This window comes from Cololabis saira, chromosome 10, assembly GCF_033807715.1.
Source record: "Cololabis saira isolate AMF1-May2022 chromosome 10, fColSai1.1, whole genome shotgun sequence".
Taxonomy (NCBI): domain Eukaryota; kingdom Metazoa; phylum Chordata; class Actinopteri; order Beloniformes; family Belonidae; genus Cololabis; species Cololabis saira.
This window is the reverse complement of record NC_084596.1, coordinates 25,659,680-25,666,418: the sequence shown is the minus strand read 5'-3', so window position 1 is coordinate 25,666,418 and position 6,739 is coordinate 25,659,680.

The following is a 6,739-nucleotide window of genomic DNA, read 5'->3' as shown; positions in this document are numbered from 1 at the left end:
AGCCAAATATTTATTTTGACATCAAAATTAATTTGCAAACTATTTACGGTGAGCAGAGCTTTGGGTAGAGGATTTAGGACATTTACCTCTTTCATCATTTTTTTCTTTTGATAGCACTTGCAGTGAACATAACTTGTTTAGTTTTCTCCTAAAAATAGACTAGAATTTTCTGTGAAGGTCGCTTCTTGGAGAAGTGAAGCGGAGGCTGCTGCTACAGTCGCAATCGTCATCTGGCAGAACAACAACTGTCTCTGTATCAGATGAACATTTTAATTCATCTTGAATATATGCAAAGCCAAGAAACATGTTACCACGCACACCTGGTAAAAAAACAACTGCTATCTGTGAAAATAAATTCTTGTTTATTTGTCTGCGGTTTTCTTATTTCACCTCTAAGAAGCAAACATTAGATGGGTAAAAACGACTTCAGTGCATCAAGCTTTGACAACATGCTACACAAAAGCCCCTTCAAAATATATTCCTGTTCATCCTGAAACAGCTATTGGATTTTATGTTTTTAATTTATTGTTCATCTTTATGGAGTTCAAATGAGGAAATAAGGATGTTTGTATTCATATCTGAGAAAGATCAAGGCAGGTGTGGAGGAATAATGGCATGTGGCTTATCGTCGCATCACTGTTCCTGAGGTTGAATTTTCTGAATTCATTTTGTATGCAAATTAGTCTTACCTTCATGACACAGTAGAAATTTAAATTACATTATGGCATCATTACAATAATGTTCCATATTTATCTCCTAAGATCTTCTCTTCTTCCTCCTGCTGCTTCTGCTTATCAAGGCGGGAGAACGTGTCTATAAACACTGGGAGAAAATAGTAATTTAGCCTCGAGTTCGTTAATTACTCTTTTGACAAACTAATAGAAGATTTATATGAAACAGGTCCTCATTCAATTTGTCCAACCTGTGAGCATTAAGAAGTTACTGCATTGAATGAACACCTGTGAGGTGATTTCAGGTGAAATTATATCTGCTAACAAGTGTCACAGTATGGAATTAAAATCCTTGGTGTATTCTGTTTTCAAAAAGCTTTATAATTTTTATTCTTTCATTAGTCTTAGATCTGGATGGATCATAAATATATTTAAGTATGCAGATTCAGTATCAAGTTGTTTGATCAATATTAAACAACAGAGATGTTCATCTTTTAATTCAGCAGTTAATAATGAGTCAATGTCACTACTACTACTACTACTACTACTACTACTACTACCACCAATACTATTACTACTGTCATTTGGCAGACACTTTTATCCAAAGTGACTTACGATACATCTTGAGGGAAGAATACAACAAGAAATGACATAGTAGAGTCCAGCATGGATCAGTGCTGGTGAAACTGCTGTGAGTGCAGTTGGCTACAGGTGCTGCCATGCTAGTGCTAGATCTTTACCGTCTCATACTGTCTCTTCACGTTTTGCTTTGAAATATTCTCTCATCTTTCATAATTCTCTCATTATCATGATCCTTTGCTTCACAGATGTGTTATATTAGTTGACTACCACCATACGAGCAGATGAAAAAAAATCCTTCCTTATACCAGAATCAACGACAAAATTCATCTTATTCGATTGTGACTTAGCCTCATTTCAGCCTGGTTTGCTCTAGTTATCTCATGTGCACTGGATTCGTTATCTCTTCCACGGCTGACATTTGCACCGGTGGCTAAAAATATCCAATCCCGAACATAAAAGCGGTTTGGTTAAGTTGTTGCTTTCCTTTGTGTTGTGCTGATAAATAGTCACTGACAGACTGCTCTCTGCTGCTGGCTTGGCACAAAAAGAAAGGAAACGAAGTGTGGAGAGATGTTTAAACACCTGAGATTACTTCAGTTGGCCAGCTCAGTAGATCTTTAATTAGGAGGCTGAAAGAATGTTTTCATGTTTAATTAGATAAAGAAACAAATGTTTCCTCTTCCGTTTATAAAAAAGAGCTGGATGTTTCCAATGGCAATTACATTGATGTGATGGATTTTAAGACTGGGTTCCTGTTTCTGAACCTTTCTGTGAGGAGTACTCTAGTCCTCAACACTCAAACTCTAGACTTGAACTGCTTCGCAATGCTGAGGATGTGAGAAGGAGGATAAGAGGATGTAAAAACCATGTAGGACACTACTGAAAGAGGCTCTCTCTAAGTCAACACCTTAAGGCATTCACCTCACTGACCCCACATCCATTCACAGGACAACTTTGACAACTTTGGCTTGTCTGGCTTCATCCTTCCTGTGTGCAGCATCTGGGCCCTCCATCTGCTTAATTATCAGTTGCATAAAGTATTGTAGACTTTTATGAGGATGAATGACTGACTTAAGGGATCCCCCTGCATTTTCTTTTAACACCGAAATAAGTTAATTTCCATAACTTTTTATTTTACATAAATCCATGGTACATTTAGCCCTTCTGTATTTATGAAACGGAAGTGTTACGACATAGACTTGCACACTATCACTTTCATATTCTATAAGCAGCGTGTGGTTGCTGGGATTAATATTCATTTATTTCTGGCATTAGAACATTATGTCCTTTCAGTGTCTACATGTCTCTAAATTTCAAAGACCAGAGACGTCACATGACAGCAGTTTTACATTCTGGTAGAGGACTGGGATGGATGGGTGATTTCTGTGGTGCTTATTTAGAGGGAAAGCTAAGCTGTAAGGGAAGTGCAGCCAGATGAGGCAGAGGAAAGTCAAAAGAGGGCGACTGGAGTTAGATGGAGTTAGATAGAAGTGCTGCAGGCAGTTCAAATCGGAGAAATGAGAAAAGGTTACAGCGCTGCTGTGTGATGATCTGTGTGAACCAGATGTACATCAGTACTCTGAAGTTCTAATTTAAAAAAAATGGGAAAGTGATGATTAAAGTGTGGCTTTAAAACCTCTGATCCTCCAGAAAGATGAGTGCATACACAGCAGTATGTGAACAGAGAGCATCAGAGCTTAAAACCTATTCTTATATGCCTTCAGATACTGAAGAAGCATCTAAGACTAAAGCAATGGGTTATTTTGTATTCACCTGACTGTTCATCCAGTAGCCACCGTTATACCATAAAGCCAATGGTTTACATCGCAAAGAATAACATCAATGTGGACGTTTTGATTTTTAAAGTGATTAAAAACCACTTTAATTCTGGATAGTATCTAGTCTTAAGAAAACACATTGAGTGTTCACTGAGGCTTTGCTTTACAAGCCATAATTAAACAATAAAACCTGTTAGACCATACTGAAGGATGAGGACTTTTCTATTTTTCTCTAGCAGCTGAGGTAGCACCGAATAATAGGCTGAGATCATACAAGTGATTGAAATCATTTCTCACCATCAAATTTTCTCAAATAGTCCTGATTCACAGTCCTGATCCACTCATTGCATGATGATGCAATGAGTGGATCAGAGTGGATTGGAATAGCGGTTAACACCACCACTGATGTTTGGAAATTAGAGATGTCATTTACAATCTGGGAAAGGGAAACAGTATATTGCAATGTCAAATTACAGTAGCATTCTTTCCCTCTGACCAAATACAACAAATTGGGTGATACTCTGTGCTCATAAGTTTCAACATTCATTTGGTAAATGCTCTGTAATACGTGATGAATGTTAAAATTGTATTAAACACATGTAATTACAACGATGGGTTGAATGTGCATGAGACTTTTACACACCCTGACGGCAAAACACAGCACAGCACATTATATCCGGCTTCAACAAATAAGATCCAGTCATTCCACTTTTGCTCTGAAAGCATTTAGGATTTCCAGATATCATAGTTATCAAATAAGGACATAATTTTATTTAGTACAAAAAAGAGATTCAAATTTGTGATGAATGGCTCAGTTGTGTGACTTTAAGTAGTTGACTTGTATGGACATATAACAAGATATCAGCGACCAGACTCTTACAAAGTTGAAATTACTTTGGTTTGTCTGCAGGGACTTTATTCACACTATCACTTAAATGAAATAACATCTTTGAGCCTTGTCAGAGACATGAAATAGTAATTTATTTTAGAGAAAGGTTGAATGGCCCAAGGTTTAATATTTAATTGTCAGGGTCTGTGCTTTTGTTTCTGTTTTTCACTCTGCTTTCATTTGGGTTTCTGCTTCCTGTGGGCGTGCTTCACACCTGCAGCATCTCCGGATGTAGCTATCCCATCTCACGATCCTATTGCCAGTGCTTCTGTTCACCTATGTGGTAGAAATACAGCCCCCAATTCATGTCAAGAATTTTATTAGTTTGTCTTTGTATGAGGTTTTACCTTTTTGTCCTTTTTTTTTGTCAGTAAAAAACAATAACGAAGTTCACAGAGTTGCCACTCGGAGCCATTGTATCAAGAAAGTTGTTAATCTTCAATCTACCAGCTGACCAGTACTCACCTCAGGAAAATATTACTCCTAGAATTCAAACCCTATTCCCAATCATTTTCTCTTCTGTCAGAGACCAGAATCTCAACCACCCTGGAAGGAAATCCCTGACCACTTCCTGTAGTGTATTTATTTATGATGTGTGTCTGTGTGTGTGTGTATATCCTTATTTCTAGAAGTCTGTCAACTGGAAATACCTTTTAAACCTTTGTAATGTCAAGTTCCACTTCCCTCCATTGTTGTCCTGGGTCCAGCCTAACATGCAAACCTTAACATTTATGCCATTTTACACGTCATTTTCTTTCCTAATGAGAGTTAAGGCTGACTAAAAGTTGATACCAGAACTAGGGATGTTTTAACCCTAGAATGTTCTCTTTAAAGAAATGTTTCTCAGTGTCTGCTGGAGCGGGAAAACACCTGAAACGTGCAGGAAAGTGGTACTTGTGGGCTGGAACCAAGAAACAATGCTTTTAAGAAAGGTGATCTGCACGTTAAATATATTGATTAAAATATTCCCTGACTATCTAAATACAGAAACTGAATATTTAATGGGTATTTTATTCTTAAAATTTTTGGTGAAGGACAATTGAATACAATTGAATGGTTCTAATTGTGTTTTTATTAATCATTCATTGAAAAAGTACATTCTTTTATCCATCATCACACATGAAACTCACCGCACCGATCTTTGCATCTAACTTTTCCAGTCATACATAAGTCTTATATCCATGCTTAGAGAAGCCAAACAATTCAGGTATGCTTGCAGCTTTACATATACACAAACACAATTCAGCTGCTCAACAAGGCTCAACAGCAGCTGTCATTTCTGAGAGTGCGAAGGAAGTTAAGCGTGTTGTCTGAGATTCTCACCAACTTCTCCAGCTGATCTGTTGAGACCACCTGCATCACTGTCTGGAAAGGCAGCATATTGTTATGGACCGTAAATGCCAGCAGAGAGTGGGGGAGAATGCTGAGGAGATCGCCAAGACATTGACCTCTCTGAAGAGCATCTACAGTCCACAGGAGAGCGTCCTCCATCCTTACGGACCCCCCCCCCCCCCCCCCCCAGCACAGACTGGTCACCCGTATACCTTCAGCCCGGAGCTACAGAAGTGTGAAATGCAGAACTTGCAGATTAAATAACTTTTTTTTTGCCTCTGCCTTCAGACTCCTAAACTGCTGACAGAGGTTAATAATCATGGACTACCTCATCTAAGCATAATTTGTTGACAACTTTTCACAATATGCATATAGTATAGTTTATTTGCAGCTGTTTTTTTATCGGCCAATTTATAATTCTCCTTTGTTTATATTTCTTATTGTTTATATTTCTATTAGATTATATTTTGCTGCCTTTTTGATTTTTCTATAAGACTGTACTGTTTGGCATTAATTGGGGACAGCAAAGAAAGAATTGTATTAGTCAAAGCTGTTGGATCGTTGGGAACCGTTTAGTGTTTTTTTTTTCCCGTTTAGCATAATGGGATTTTTTTTCACTCCTTTCTCACACCAAAAAAGTATTTTCTGCCCAGAATGTGGCTTATCCACGTGAAACTCCCAGTCAGCTACAACTGAAGAAGCCTGTTGGATGGCAGATGACCATGACCTGACTGACCAAGAACCCACACCAGCAGATGTTCATGTGGGTAAAAGACAGCATCCTGTTTAATTCAAGACATGAAGCCATCAAGATGAAAACTACATATGGCCGTTATGAAAGTAAAAGACAGATTTAGCCCTTTCTCACACTCTGCTTGTGATATTATATCTGTATTTATCTTTTCCCAGGGTTTTCAGGCGGAAGATTTCTAATTAGCTCACTGTGATGATCCTTCCATAAGCCAGCGAGTGATCTCCTCCAAACACAGTTCATCAGCCGTGACAGCTTTAGCATCAGGTTCCTCTGCTATACCTGACTAATGGCACCCTGTGGATCTTTTTCTGGGCCCGTGTCTTTCCATCCTCCCCACACATTCTGCCCTGCACAAACTCCCAGTTTGCTGGAAAAACTGTGTTATTTTTGGTTGATTTCCTCTTTGACTCCAGTGTTGTTTTGACAATTGCAAACAGAAGTTGAGAGCATGCATAAACATGACCTTGACTGGAAAAGACCATGCTCGCTTGTTTCTTATTTTATCACAACCAACCAAATCGGCAACATTAAAAAAGCATTGTGCAACAATTTTAAATCTTCAGTTTGAAGTTATTTCTTCCACAGAAAGCTTTCCTGGCTAATGCAAAGAACTCTGTACTTCCCATACACCACATATATTCTTCTAAAGGCGGGCAGTGATATACTCCCTAGTTTGGCCTTCATCGTTCATCAACATTAACAAGACGAATGATGATACAAATAACAACAAACT